Source organism: Lissotriton helveticus (assembly GCF_964261635.1).
Source record: "Lissotriton helveticus chromosome 1_1 unlocalized genomic scaffold, aLisHel1.1 SUPER_1_unloc_32, whole genome shotgun sequence".
In the NCBI taxonomy this organism is placed as follows: Eukaryota; Metazoa; Chordata; class Amphibia; order Caudata; family Salamandridae; genus Lissotriton; species Lissotriton helveticus.
Genome location: NW_027611673.1, coordinates 1942801 through 1959078, shown reverse-complemented (window position 1 = coordinate 1959078; position 16278 = coordinate 1942801). Strand labels below are relative to the sequence as shown.

The 16278-nt window shown below is 46.5% G+C and overlaps 1 protein-coding gene across 1 annotated transcript in view; it reads right to left on the bottom strand.

The window, feature by feature from the left end:
- Positions 1-16278, bottom strand: part of LOC144805914 (uncharacterized) — a 294406-nt gene that overhangs the window by 55866 nt on the left and 222262 nt on the right. The window lies entirely within an intron of this gene.

The following is a 16278-nucleotide window of genomic DNA, read 5'->3' as shown; positions in this document are numbered from 1 at the left end:
CATTTCCCGAGCGGTACCTTCCTCGGAGGGGGGAGTGGAGGATACGTCTGGACCTGACAGACGCCTACCGCTCAATCCTCATCCTCCCGCCTCATCTGCGCTTTTCGCTCCCCTTCGGCCTCCCTTCGGCCCCTTGGTGCTTTACGAAGCTCCTGCGTTCAGTGGTGTGGACACTGCGCGAGTGGGGCGTACAATGGATTGTATATTTCGCCGATATACTACTTCTCGAGCATTTGCGGAACCGATTGCGCTGCATCTTGTCTATTTCTTTGCCCCAGGAGCTGGGGTGGGTAGTGACTTCCCTGAAGTCTGTCCTAATTTCGATAAGACAATTCTCTTTCTGGGGTTCCACATGGCCTCGGGGTCAGCCTCCCTCCTCATAGGGGCGCGGTTTCGCAGGAGCCCTCCCAGGTCCTTCGGGAAGACGGAACCTCCCCTCGACGGCTAGCTAGACTCAGTAGCCTCCTTCCAGGCTCATCTCAGTAGCAAGATAGATGGCTCACTGGCAGTTCAGGGGACTGTGAGTGCTCTTTCGCTGTGGCGATATAACGATGGGGGCCGCTGGTCGGAGGAGGAATTCCAGCTTCACGTCTACTATTGGACGCTTCCAGCTTCTCATCACTTGCTTTGAATCCCTAACGGGTTTCCGCGCAAGGACGTCCGCCTCAGAAGCAGATATAGGGCTGCTTCTTGCTGCGCATAGACTGGGTGTCAGAGGGACTGTACATCCATCGCCAGGGCGAGCCTCGGCCTCGGGCCTTGGCGGACCTGACATAGGACTTCGGACACTATTGTTCGAAGAGGCGGATTTTGGTGTCGGCGGAGTATATTCCGGGCACTCGGAATTCGATTGCGGATTGGCTTTCCCAGAACTTCCGCGACTTCAACACTTGGCGACTGCATCAGGCAGTATTCCAGGCCTTGATGGACTGGCGGTCGCCGTGCCCTGCGGACTTTTCACGTCCCGCCTCAACCGTCGACTCCCGAGGCTTGTGAATTGGAGGCCGGATCCGGAAGCAACAGCAGTTCATGCGTTCTTGCATGACGGTTCTCCGGTCAGGACTTCTCCGTCCTCTTTTCTCATGGTCTCTCGAGGGGCGACTCCAGTTCGCCGACCACAAGCGTCCCGGATCCTAGTGATCCTTTTTCTGGCGAGCCCAGGCCTGGTTCCCTCTATTGGAACTGTCGCGAGGCTGCCCGATTCCGCTGCCCTGTTCCCTCTACTGCTACCGGGCTCTTCTGGAAGAGCCTCTCCCGTGGGTGCTTCTGATGTTCCTGCACCTCCTGACTTGGTGGTTTTCGGGGGACGTTTGGAAGGCGGTCGCCTTTCGACGGAGGCTGTGGACCTCGTCGATAGAGCCTGGGCTCCGGGACCTGTCAAGAGGTGCCGCTAATCTTAGCAACGGTGGCGTACTTGGGGTCTGGGTAGGCACGCAGGTCCTGTGGGGTAGGCGTTAGCCACTTCCTGTTTTCTGGCCGTATGGGCCTTCTCTGGACTAGCCTACCGGACCACTAAGTTGGTCAGGTCCGCCATGTCGGTGGGACATGCCCACATCGACGGTAAAACGGCGGGGAACACCCTTGGGTATGCACAATTAGGTGGGGTCCAGACCCTCTAAGCCCCGGACTCAGGTACGAGTCCCTTTGGGACGTCAATTCCGTACTACGGTTCCTTGCTACTGGCGGGATAATCAATACCTTACCAGGAAGGAGCCGTCGATCTAACCGGCGATCCTGCTGTGTCTGGTTTCGTGTGCACGCTTCTCGGACGTGAGGGCACTGGTTACTATGGCACGTATTCTCACCTTAGGTGGACTCACCGACGCAGGCTGTGTGTGGGGCGTTGCCTCAGGCGTCTGTGGATGTGACGGCGGAATGTCGCCCCGGGAGAGAGTCAGCTCCTTATTGCTCTGCGGAACCCTTTAGGGCCGTCTCGGCTCCATCCATCGCCAGGTGGGTCTGTTAGACCAGGACGGAGGCTGGGGTGGATGTCACCAGGTTCGACGTTCACTCCGCGAGAGGAGCAGGGCCTCCAGAGCCGTGCAGGTGGGCGGCCGTTGGGAGGATATTATGTCTATGGCGGACTAGTCCTCCGAGTCCACATTCCAGTACTTTACTTAAGCCCGTCTATGGTGCGGCAGAACTGGTGGTGGATAAGCTTTAAACCTGCATAATCCTCGCCTCCGTCCTGACATAGAATGAAAAATTTCCTAGCTTACGTAACGGAAAGTTTCGATTCTATTAAGGACTAGGAGGCGAGGATTATCCCTCCCGAGACTCCTGGTCTCGACCCACCCGTGATCCTCGTATTTCGGTAAGTAGTGCCTTAATGTTTACTTTATTGTGTTATAAAGTAGTAACTCAACGTTGCTTTAATATATTATGTAAGTAGTGCCTTAATGTTTACTTTAATGTGTTATAAAGTAGTAACTCTACGTTACTTTAATGTGTTGTGCTGCTGTCTGGCCTACGTTGGCATACAGTTACTGTTTGTTCAATTGGATTGTGTTCTCCCTGCCCTGGTCTCCATGGGGGAGGATGGATTCTTGGATGTGCGGTAGACTGCCTTTATATGCTTTCTTCCACGGAAGAAGAACAGGATAACGGTTGTCTTGTGTTGATTTAGGACAAGAACAGACGGATTGATGAACGTTCCCGGGAGTTTTTCCTCACAGAGAAGAAGAGGAAGCGGAAGGGACGTCACAGCCAGTTATACCAAGGACCACATCACCATTGGCTGGCGGTTACTATGGACACTGTGCCCCATGTGCTCATGGGAGTTGTAGTTCCAGAATGTATATGTTTTTCTTTGAATCTGCTATTATATTAAAGAGAAGAAAGGACTGCATAATCCTCGCCTCCTAGTCCTTAATAGAATCGAAACTTTCCGTTACGTAAGCTAGGAAATTTTTCATTCACCGGGATGTTGTCTAAGCGCTCACGAGATCACGTGAGAGATTGACTGAGATGACAACGAGGCTTGGAACGCAAGCTGAAATGGAACGCAAGCATAGAATGTTGCATGGCTGGTGTTTGTACAATGCGGAAAGCGCAAGGTCCAGCATATGTTACCCAGTATAGACGAAGACTTAAATGGGCAGCAAAAATCTGGTCAGGTTTTAGCTGAATCAGGTTGTTAACATGGGAATATGTTCATGAATGAATCTAAATAAAAGCGCTCAACACGTGTGGTCATGGTATTTTCATTCAAGGAGGGAATAAAAGAACTCAGGATAGTTTTTAGTGTTTTAGGACGCTAGTCCACGGAATTTGGTCATTAAGCCCATTTATATGGGTGCTGAGTCGATAGACCCAGCGCTGCTCTTTTTCGAACAAAATGTTTTCTCTGTTTTTTACACAGTTGACCTGTTCGATCACTGTCCAGGTCATGTCATTTGGAGTATGGTTGGTTTGCAGGAAGTGCTCGCTGAGTTTTGTGGTGATTTTTTTGCATCGAATATTGCTACGATGTTCCCCGATGCGTGTCTTAACTTTTCTGGTGGTCATCCCCACGTAGCGTTTCGCGCAGGGACAGGTGATCAAGTAAATCACGTTTGTTGAATTGCAGTTTGTGTGGGATTTCTGTGTCCACACTTTTCCTGGTTCCAAGTTTAGTTGTTTCGAATGAGTGGTCAGATGGCAGACACTGCAGTCTGTGCATGGAAAATGACCCGTAACTGGGGGTAGGTGCCAAGCATCTGTGATAGACCTGGTTGCTGTGTTTGCACTGGGGGCTGTCAATGGTCTTGTATTTACCAAAGCATCTTTAATGCTCCTGCCTTTTTTAAAAGAAAAAATGGGTTTTTCCCAGTTGCTGAAATTGCTGCTGATAGTTCTCCAATTTTTATTGATGGATTTTTTCACTGTATCTGAGAGGGTACTGTAGGTGGTTACACACGTGAGTGGTGTTTCCGTGGTTGTCCTCACATTGTCCTCTAGTAGTGCCTCTCGGGGTTGATTTCGTGCTCTAGTTTGGCCTTTTTTCAATACTCCTTTGGGATACCCTCTTTGTGTTAGTTTGTCTGTTAATTCCTTGGCCTGTTCCTTGTAGTCGTTAATATTACTACAATTTCTTCTCAGCCATAGGAATTGCCCGTAGGGCAAGTTTTCCCTTAAAGGTCTTGGATGGAAACTCCTAAAGTCGAGGAGATTGTTTTTCGCCGTTGGTTTATGGTGAGTCAAAGTTGTGAAAGAGGTGCCCTCTATTTTAATTACCACATCAAGGAAGACGATTGATTCCCTACTGAAGTTATTGGTGAACTTCAAGAAAGGATCCAGAGTATTGACCCATTCTAGGAATTGCAGAAGACTGGCTTCCGTCCCTGTCCATAGTAAAAGAATATCATCAATATACCTCCTCCATAATCCTATGGAGGAGGCAAAAGGGTTGGTAGGTGGTAGGATATGCTTTGTTTCGTAATCATAAACATACAACCCCGCTACGCTAGGAGCGAAAGTACTCCCCATAGAGGTCCCTGTGCATTGTAGATATAATTGGCCTTTGTACTCAAAGTAATTTCCTTTGAGTGCCATTCGTGCACATTTCAGGATGAATTCTTTGGGGGTGGTATATTCCCAAGTTTCTTTGTCTAAAGCTTCCCCTAGTACCCGTAGTGTGTCTTCCTGTGGGATACTAGTGTACAGACTCTCTATGTCCATTGTTACCAGTATTACTGAGCTTTCAGGTAGAGTGGTATCGTTCAGTAATTTGAGTAAGCTTTTGGTATCTTTTAAGTAGGTTCTGGAGTTCTGTACTAACGGTTTCAAGTAATGGTCACAAAAGGTAGATAAGGGTTCCAGAACTGACCCGATCCCTGATACTATTGGTCTACCAGGAGGTGGGTCCACATTTTTATGCGTTTTAGGCAGGGTGTAAAAATAGGGTATGGTTTGTCCCCCAGCCATAAGGAATGCTGCTTCATGCGGGGAGACGTGACCTTCAGTCTCTGCTTCCTGTACTAGGGCTCGAATGCGTTCCTTCATTTCTGTGGTAGGGTCTGTGTTGAGAAGCAAGTAATTTGTTCTGTTGTTCAGAAGTGTCATACAGGCCTTATCATATTCAGTGGTGTCCTGGATCACTATCCCTCCGCCTTTGTCGGCGGGTTTTATGGTTATTTCCTTGTTGTTTCTCAGGTTGTCCAAGGCCTTGTGTTCTGCAGCGGAAAAATTGTGGAATCGTTTGGGGTCTTCACAATTTTCCAGGTCTTTTATAACCGCCTGTTCAAAGGCAGTAATTGCCGCAGGGATCGTATGCGGAGGTGGCATAAACGTAGATTTGAGTCTGAAATTTGTGTCAAACTCCTGTTCTTCTGTCAGGGGCTGGTCCTTAGATTCAAAAAAGGCCTTTAATTTCAATTTCCGAAAAAACTGTGAAAGTTCACAGTGTAGGAGAAATTTGTCGGGCAATTCCTACGGCTGAGAAGAAATTGTAGTAATATTAACGACTACAAGGAACAGGCCAAGGAATTAACAGACAAACTAACACAAAGAGGGTATCCCAAAGGAGTATTGAAAAAAGGCCAAACTAGAGCACGAAATCAACCCCGAGAGGCACTACTAGAGGACAATGTGAGGACAACCACGGAAACACCACTCACGTGTGTAACCACCTACAGTACCCTCTCAGATACAGTGAAAAAATCCATCAATAAAAATTGGAGAACTATCAGCAGCAATTTCAGCAACTGGGAAAAACCCCTTTTTTCTTTTAAAAAAGGCAGGAGCATTAAAGATGCTTTGGTAAATACAAGACCATTGACAGCCCCCAGTGCAAACACAGCAACCAGGTCTATCACAGATGCTTGGCACCTACCCCCAGTTACGGGTCATTTTCCATGCACAGATTGCAGTGTCTGCCATCTGACCACTCATTCGAAACAACTAAACTTGGAACCAGGAAAAGTGTGGACACAGAAATCCCACACAAACTGCAATTCAACAAACGTGATTTACTTGATCACCTGTCCCTGCGCGAAACGCTACGTGGGGATGACCACCAGAAAAGTTAAGACACGCATCGGGGAACATCGTAGCAATATTCGATGCAAAAAAATCACCACAAAACTCAGCGAGCACTTCCTGCAAACCAACCATACTCCAAATGACATGACCTGGACAGTGATCGAACAGGTCAACTGTGTAAAAAACAGAGAAAACATTTTGTTCGAAAAAGAGCAGCGCTGGGTCTATCGACTCAGCACCCATATAAATGGGCTTAATGACCAAATTCCGTGGACTAGCGTCCTAAAACACTAAAAACTATCCTGAGTTCTTTTATTCCCTCCTTGAATGAAAATACCATGACCACACGTGTTGAGCGCTTTTATTTAGATTCATTCATGAACATATTCCCATGTTAACAACCTGATTCAGCTAAAACCTGACCAGATTTTTGCTGCCCATTTAAGTCTTCGTCTATACTGGGTAACATATGCTGGACCTTGCGCTTTCCGCATTGTACAAACACCAGCCATGCAACATTCTATGCTTGCGTTCCATTTCAGCTTGCGTTCCAAACCTCGTTGTCATCTCAGTCAATCTCTCACGTGATCTCGTGAGCGCTTAGACAACATCCCGGTGAATCAAGGGCGGACCCCGCCCTTCCTTAGATCAAAGCTTGCGCTTCAATGCAAGCCTCGCTTTCAAGACCTCTCACGAGATTACGCGAGTACCTTCCTTCGTCCACCCTTGGCTTAACGTCTTTGGGCTCCAAGCCTCCCTTTCATGTAAGGCGCCTGATTGGCCCGCAGGCAGCCACCGCCCTTCATACGCCTCGCTCGCCCGTCGCAATGGATCCACGAGATCCAGCGAGGGTGAAGCTAGGTGCCGAGCGGGTGCTGAGCGTTGCGGGCGTAAGAGACCTTACTTTGGAGACATCATTCGAACCAGATAAGTTGTATGAATGGAATCCTGCCAGTTCTAAAATTCTCCTTTGTGTGTATTTGTTTCTCTCTCCCCCTTATTTACAGGGTGTGCCATTGTCGCTCCCACCCCCCTCCTGTGTTCTATGGGGCGTGGATCTATTTCTTTACAAGTGAGGACATTCATCCTATATCTTGTATTTTGTGTTGTGTGCGTGGGTAATGTATATACCACGGCCAGCAGTGTCACGGCGCATCGCACCGGGACGCTGCCTCAACGTTGCTTTTCCTTCGGGGTTCATTCCCTGACACCCCACCATAGGTAGCAAGATATTTCTTGTACTTCCTCACAAGTAGACTTAGACATGACTAGTCTGCCTGTTTAGCCACTGTTGCTATACCACACATATGCAACAGCCTGCGCTGAATAGATTTAATCAGCGTTAGTTGAGGCCCCTCCACTTCGGATTTCGGCATGAGTTCAACTACGCAACCCAGACATACCGGCCACGGCCCTTGATAGGTATGCTAGCACGTGTCAAGCCACAAAGTCACTCTTTATGGCCACTGTACATATGCACAAACCAATGATACGATATCTTTGTGTTTATGTTTGTATTTGTCTGTCTGTCATTTTTTCTACCTACAGACTCCTAGGTTCCTCGCAAAAGAGGTAAAACCCCACTACTTATGAGTTTGTTTCTTTTTCTTTTTGCACCAATTTACACATAGTGCTATTTTTAACTTTCACGACCATTGGCAGGGCGGGCCTTAGCGCGCCCCTCCTGTCATTGGCACACTCGCTTACCGGTCCTGATGAAAGCCCAGTAAAGTAAAACATAAAAACGGGCAGAAACATGTTGACCTTCTTTACAGGGTAAACACCAGTATAAAGTAATTGGCTAGTTTCCCTTCACATATCTCATTTTTAATATGTCAGGTTGACCAATGAATAAAGTTTTGTTTGGTACAACCTCTGACATTTTTAACCTCAGTATATTTTTTCACACTTCATCTTCACACAAAAACCTGCTCCGCAGTCTCCTGGCGTCGCAGCACACCGGGGAGGTATTCGATCTCTCCCGGTGGACGCGATGATGAAGCATGTCACCACTAGGGTGAGTGAGGGTTTCCTGAAAAAACAGTGTATTTTTTCTTGAAATTTGGTCTTACCATCGGACCACTAACACCTGGCCTCAGACTTCACGTCCGACACCCACCTCTTTTGGTATGGCACCACCATATTTTGTACATTGTGTTTTTATTTAAAAATGTTATCAATTAAAAAAAATATTTATGAAATATTTTATACAATTTACATCAAAATATTAGCACCCAAAAATAAACCTTGAAAAAAATGTTTATGTTTCTATAATTGTTTTATTAAAATGTATTTTTAACCAACATTCTTAAATTACTCCCCACTCTTACCCCCTATAAACCCAACATCCTGCTCCTATATTTTTACATAAAATTGAAAAAAAAAAAAAAATTTGAATAAATATTTTTAAATTACTCCCCACCCTTATCCCCCATTAACCAAACATCCTGCTCCTAAGATTTTACATCGATTTGTATCTGGCAATGTTATATGTCCATGAGTTAACCATTCTGTGGACGGTGACTCTGCCACAGTGAAAGGTAATTGGTCTAATTTCTCAATGTGCAGCATTGTATATTTTGCATCTCTTTGTGCCATTCTCATTTGTCTCTCTGATAGATTATATGCCGAGAATAGAGACTTACTGTTAATATATTGCCAGGGCACATGACCAGAGCGCAAAGATTGTAGCGTCCAGCTTAATAATAGAATGGATCGTAACTGTCCATGTTGTAAGATGGACAAATCCTGTTTCATTATATCTATAGCAGAAGATACAATGCTGCCCAGTGAATAAATCCTGGATGTCGGTGTGGTCATTCCATTGTCAACCACAGCCAAAGCCTTTCCTAAATTAACTCTGTCAATTTCATGCAATCGCTCTGCAGCTTCTTCTTGAGAGATTTTCCAAAAGTTCATTATAGATAGCGTATATATAATAAGCGTTTCTGACGTGGCCTTCGGGGACGTGGGTGTATTGCTGGACCCATTAAAGGCCTACATAGTGCAGTGTCCTCAGCATATTCCCATGTTGATGTCGGCATTTTTAGATCGACCACGGGATGCTTCATCTTTAGTTAGATTGGATACCGGCTCTACTACAGGCACACAGGCTTTGGATGTTTCGAATACTTCCCTAGCATTGGCTGTCGGAACTGAAGAAAATCATCTTTGCTGAATCGACCTGATCTGTGAGGTGTTAAAGGGACCATCGTCTGTGAACGCAAGCAGCAGTGATATTAATTAAACAGTCGGTGGTCAACAAAAGGCAAAGATGTTGCTCTAATGTCTATCATAAGTACAAATCAGTTACAGCAGGTAATGTGGCACGGTGCATAAGGTAGGGAAAAAACACCTGATCCCCTACGTTTGTGGCCAGCAGACCACTAATGCTATATACACAAATCCTCTGTACATGTTCAAAAGAAAGTCCTTAAAGTTACATTAAATATCACAATGATGCTTGTCTTTATATTTTTAGATGTCTTTAATTTAAGATCTTTAAGTCGTCTTAGCCAACACATGTTTCGTCGCTGTTACATGGGATTACCATGCAACTTCTTCAGGGCTGAGGTCAGTTCCAACAAGCATTGGAAATGCAATAGGTCTCGCACCATTAGAGTTAGTGTTTTTAGAATTGTTTATGGGTTTTTTTTGTAAATGTTTAGCATTTTTGTTTCCTGTAGCCAATGCTAAAGTATTACAAATAAAAAAAGCCATAAACATTTCTAAAAGCTCTAACTGAAATGGTCTGAGAACTATTGCACTGTGTGAGGGTGAGGGTGAGTGAGGGTGAGTGAGGGTGAGTGAGGGTGAGGGTGAGTGAGGGTGAGTGAGGGTGAGGGGTTGAGGGTGAGTGAGGGTGAGTGAGGGTGAGGGGTTGAGGTTGAGGGTGAGGTGTTGAGGGTGAGTGAAGGTGAGTGAGGGTGAGGGTGAGTGAGGTGTTGAGGGTGAGTGAGGGTGAGGGTGAGTGAGGGGTTTTGGGTGAGTGAGGGTGAGGGGGAGTAGTTGAGGCTGAGTGAGGGTGAGTGAGAGTGAGGGTGAGTGAGGGGTTGAGGTTGAGGGTGAGGGGTTGAGGGTGAGTGAGTGAGGGTGAGGGGTTGAGGGTGAGTGAGGGTTTGAGGGTGAGGGGTTGAGGGTGAGGGAGGGTGAGTGAGGGTGAGGGGTTGAGGGGGAGGGGTCGAGGGGGAGGGGTTGAGGGTGAGTGAGGGTGAGTGAGTGAGGGTGAGGGGTTGAGGGTGAGTGAGGGTGAGGGGTTGAGGGTGGGTGAGTGAGGGTGAGGGTTTGAGGGTGAGGGGTTGAGGGTGAGTGAGTGAGGGTGAGGGGTTGAGGGTGAGTGAGTGTGAGGGGTTGAGGGTGAGTGAGGTTGAGGGTGGTTGAGTGAGGATGAGTGAGAGTGAGGGTGAGTGAGGGGGTGAGGGTGAGTGAGTGAGGGTGAGGGGGAGGAATGCGGCCTGCTCTTCCTACTTGTGTGGCAAGTATTTAAAGTTGCTGCCGTAGCTCAAGCTGCTGAGACGGGGGGACATGGGGGGCTGCGACAAGGAAAGGATTGGCAGGGAGGGCGCAACAGGAAGGCTCTCACTGGACGTGCGTGGCTCCACCTAATGCAGGAAAAGGAGGAGTTTCTGACACAAAATATCTGTTGAAAATTATAAATTTAAGTAGGGAAGCTGTGATTTGTCCCGATTTCCTGGGTCCACTGTGTACAAATCGGCCAGTCAACGAGTGTTTATTCGTGTTTTCTTATGTTGAGGCTTTGTTTTTTTTTTTTTACCCCTTAGTGCAGTCTTCTGCAGTTTGTAGAATATAGCGTGAATTCGATCAGAAGGGATCAGAGCACTTTGCGTAAGCGAGAGTTACATTACACTAGGCCACATGCATTGTTCAAGGCATCAGGAAATTAGGGGATTTGCCCAGAATCTCAAGAGTTTGAGCCAAAACTGAGATTGGAACCGGGTTCCCGAGTTCCAAAGACTGCAGATCGGGCTGAAACACCACATCGCGTTTAGAGGGAGGCAGAACCCACATGATGGAAGCTTGGCTCGTTATGGGGTTGAGGTTCCGGTTTTATGAACATGACAATTTAGCTGTAATGAAATAAAGGATTAAATAACGCAATGCCTTGCAGCCAAAAGGTTAATTTAGATCACGGTTTCCTTTTATTATTTACAGCATTGTTCGGGGGGGGGGGGTGGGGGGGGGGGATATAGAAACAACACGAGGGTCAGCGTGTGGGTTAAAGTAAAAGCAACATGGTGGAGGGTGTGTGCAGGCAGTGGAGCTAAGCATCAGGATGAGCACAACAGGAAGGGGACCGAGCCCTAGCCGTACTTGCAGTGCTGGGAGACGTGAGGCAAGGGATGGGAGTGGAGGTGAGGGGGTGTTTCTGACGTGAATCCTGTGTTAATGAAAAGAAGGCGAGATCTCACTTCTTATGCTCAGCAGTCAGCTCTGCCACTCCCAGCTCTGTAATTCAAAAGTGAAAGCGCTTGCTAAACAAACAATTCATCCTCTCGTGGTCTAGAAGCTGCAATTTTTCACAAAAACACATATTTCGGATGCTATTTATTAGAAATTTAACAAGCATTTGCACCGGAGGCCAGTACTTACCAGCATAGTCCTAGGTCTGTACCGCATTGATGCTGGCTGCGGGTCGGCGGCTCTTTTGCCGAGGATGATCTTCAGAGCTGGGAAGAGAGCAGTGGGCTAACTCGGGAGGGGGCGGAGCGGGTAAAATAAACAAACGAGACGGAGGGAAGAGAGGGGAGGGGGGAGAAGAAATGCGACACGGCGGGAAGGGGAGGGGGCGGAGCGGGTTAAATTAAACAAACGAGACGGAGGGAAGAGAGGGGAGGAGAAATGCGACACGGCGGGAAGGGGAGGGGGCGGAGCGGGTTAAATTAAACAAACGAGACGGAGGGAAGAGAGGGGAGGGGGAGGAGAAATGCGACACGGCGGGAAGGGGAGGGGGCGGAGCGGGTTAAATTAAACAAACAAGACGGACGGAGGAGAGGGGAGGGGGGAGGAGAAATGGTACACAGCGGGAAGGGGAGGGGGCGGAGCGGGTAAAACAAGACGGACGTGCACGCGCTTTTAAGCTCAATGCGCATGCGCATTGAGCTTAAAAGTCACGGGCACTGCAAGGAATCGCCACGATTCCTTGCAGTGGATAAAGAGTGGATAAGCCCCCATAGTCTCGCTTGCTCGATGCGCATGCGCATCGACAGGCGAGACCTAAAAAGTCTCTTAGTTCCGGTGATAATTCCAACCCGGAAGGTGATCCTATAAGTACTGCTCCTGGAGAGGTAGACCAATTAGTCTCTTGCCCGGAGAGCTAAATTTGCTTCCAAATATAAGGGAGTTTCTTTCAGAAGAGTTGCCCCATCCACCAATATTTAGATGGAACCCTTCAGATCTCCAAGCCGTGGCGTGTTCGCCGTGCAAATCAGCAGTCTGAACACATGTTCGCTAAGAAGGATTACAGATCTTGAATTAAAGACATCTGAAAATATAATGACAAGCATCATCATTGTGATATTTAATGTAACTTTATGGATTTACTTTTGAACGTGTGCAGAAGATTTGTATATATAGCAAGCAGCAGTGATGGTGCATCTCCCACACAGGACACATAAACATTTGGCTCTCGGTGTGCTGGGAAGAATTCTGCCTTTTCCCAAAACAACTACAATTGGAATTTTAAGCAAAATCTTTATTTTCTTTCCTGCGATGCTATTACTGAGCACCGCGACTTTCAGACTCACTCAGTTGTTCAAGCGTTATATGTGAACATATTTTATAGAACTTATAAAGATTTTTAAAGGACTTATAGAGGTTTTTACACATTTTTATTTTTTATAAACTTGTTTATCTGAACCTTTTAACAATGTTTTTAAGATTGATTAGAAGGACATTCCCTAGTGTTTAGTATATCGTCAGGTCGGATGAGGAGTGTGTGTTATGGTTTGTAATGTACCGCAATATAGGCCTGGGTAGTCACCTAACCTTTCACCTACATTTTTCTTGCCATTGTACCACATAACAGGTTTTGGTATTAAACTTTTACCTAGTTAGGCGCTGCATAATTGACGGTTAGTTTTCCTTGAAATCTAGCCTCATTTATTATGCATGATGATTCTGAGTATCACTGCAGGATTACCATCTTTTGCATAATAACTATGTATTAGGGTCATCCCTTTCAGCAAGGTAGAGCCCCTGAGGGTATCTTTTGGGTATATGAACACCATATCTTTGCTGGGGCGGGCAGAGGAGAAAGACTTCCATGCTGATACCCTGACGCGAGACACTGAGGTACCTGCATCCAGACACTCCAGCACGCAGTGGTCTGCCATCCCTCGCGCGGTGTCCATCTCGAGACCAAGACGGGATCCTTCATTCTCTCACACCAGGTAATAGGGTTGGTTTTATCTTAGGGGGATTCTTGGCTGTACACATACATACATGCTAGGTTCATTCAGGTACATCTAGTTAGTGTCTGCATCGTAGGAGTACGCATTATTATTGTTATGTATTTATAAGCTTGCATATATTCAATGTTTTAGCACTATGGTAGGAATCTACCATCCATTTACTCTGTTGGTGCTTATAATCGTTTATATCTGTTTCTGTCTTATGGTTGTTTCAGTACACATGCGTGTTCAATAAATGCTTATTGAAATGTCCCCACTGTTTATTCTGTATATCTCTCTGAGACAAAGTGAGGTCGAGTGACAGAGCGAAAAGTACTGTTTTCTTGATACCTGATGGGACAGAGTTGTCATGTTCAATAGATGCCAGAAACTATTCTCTCCTCGGGAAGAGGAGTTCATATTGGCACTGCGAGCTATTTGGTATACAGGCGAACATACCCGATCGGAGTGTCTGGAATCAGTCTGGACACCAACCCCAGTTTATGTTGTCTAAACGTGCAGAACCTCTATAGATTTATAGGAACTACACAACAGCGTACGTGAGTCAGAGATATCAACCTGGACCAAGGTGGGCTGCAGACAAAACATGGCAACTGTATCAGCCTAGAAAAAAAAATTATATCAGCAATGACATCCAGTACCAGCTCTTTGATGCAGTCATCTTTAGTAACAAATCTATAGTAAATAGAAAATATGTGGTACTGCCCTTGCATGGGGCCTGGTGGAGGAACCCTTCTCAGATGTTATTTCTCTCGCCGTTGATGTGTATTTCATGAAGAGTCTGGATTCCTTTCTCTTTCAGGTGCTTTAGATTGTGCTGAAAAACTGAACCTGCAGGCCATTTATAGGCAACAATAATAATCATAGTGTTACTTCTATAGCGCACACAGATCCCACATTATCAACATTTGAGGTGCAGCCATGCACGCCGATAAGACACGGCTGACTCGGCTACTAATCATGATTTAGAACTTTTTTTGCTTGCCACAGAACCCAGACCAGAGTAAAATCGACAACAGAATGCAAGTGCCCCCGACCCCAGGATGGGGGCTGTAGGACATGAATACCAGTTGTGGCAGGCACTAGTGTGACAGAGCGAGCCACGGCTCGACAGGAAACCGAAACCGGCCCAGGCAAACAGCTCGACCATTGGGCAAATCATTGCAGTCTCATGTGACGGATAGGAGTGCTGTCCTGGAATATAGCTAAACCAGAACAAGTGCTGCTGAGCCAGCCCCTAAACATGCGCTGTCAGCTTTGCTCAGTTTGACTTTATAGCAGCGCTCCAGCACTTGACAGCTCAGAAAACCATAAAAATATGCGACTTTGCATTTCAGTGCAGTGGTGCGGACCACCACATTGAAATGTGTTAGTCTAACCCCTGATGCGTGATACTTGTCAGGCCTGCTCCCGTCAAGGCAGGCCCCCTTGCAGTATGGTGCTAGGCTGTCTGCATTGGCACTAGGCAGCTAACTTTAGCACCAGCAGAGGGAGAAACTTAGGGCTGCAGCGTATTCTTGTAAATACGGTGCAACCCTGCGTTTCAGAAGTGGAGAGCGCTGCGCTCCTCGACTTGCTTGTAAAAATTCCCCTTACTGTCAACAGCCTGACCTATTTTATCAAGAGACAGAAAATCCTCTCATTTCAGACGATGCACCGCCATGATGTAGCATTGCTCCAGGAAACACACCTGTCACCTATTGAACATGATGAACTCAGAAGGAATTGGATGAGTACGGTACTACATGCCAGCAGGATCCCTTCCACATCCATCTACTCCTATGGAACATAGAGAGAGTGGGTTGGACATCTTATTTCACAAATCCCTGGGGGTTTGCACACTGCAGACATGCTGGGACCACCCTGGACAGATATATTTTTGCCAAGGTTCAGCTGTTCAATGAGTCTTTGTGTGTGGGCTCTATCTATGCCCCGGAGGCTGATCAAACTCCTGCTCTCCTTTGGGACAGCCGGGGCATTCATGATGGGGGGTGCTGGAATATGGCACCTTGACAAGTCCAGAAACCATACGACCAGGCAGCCCCGAGACGGGTTCATCCTCTCTGACATTATTGATGATCATGCCTTGATGCATCCATGGGGATTGGCGCACCTGAAGGACATGGACTATACTTTCACCTACTGCGTCCATCGTAAACGTTTACGCCTTGATCCTCCCAAACAGTACCTTCGTTTATGATCCTGTGCTACTCCACCATTTTTTCCCAACTTATTTTAATTGAATATATATATAAAACAATAATTCAGAAGACATTAGTCAGTACAGCCATATGGCAGCATGAAGAGTCTCAGAAGAAACAGTAGTGGAAGCGTATCGCAAAGTAGTAGCCCGAGTTTACAACTGTACAGCAGGTGATGTATAACAAATGGAGGTACCACATCTGCACACTACTCTTCAAGCGCTGTTTGGTATGATCCCAGCTTAATTGACGTTTTAATGTTATAGACCTGTTCAAGATAAAAGTTATTGGTGACAGTGTTTCTTCCAATTATATAATAAAAAAGAAAAACTAAACCAATTTCTACACCCACCCCCCTCCCACCCCGTAGACTCAGCATCAATTCCAAGCAGTTAGTCGACCCATCCTAGTGCAACCTAATCATGGAAATCTAATCTTTCACACCGTAACAGCAACCATCATTGTACTATCTTAGGAATTAATTGTTTCATAGATATATTGCTTTATTTTTGTCAGTGCATCTTTGTTGAGAGAGGATGGTGGTTACTGTAAACAAAAAAACAAAGCCTGCAAGAGACCGATATCTTAATATTTTAGGAGACAGTTGTGCTCTTACACCAGAATCTCAAAACCTAATTAGAACCTACAATTCAGTCTTGTTCGAGGATATACAACCTTATTAAGTA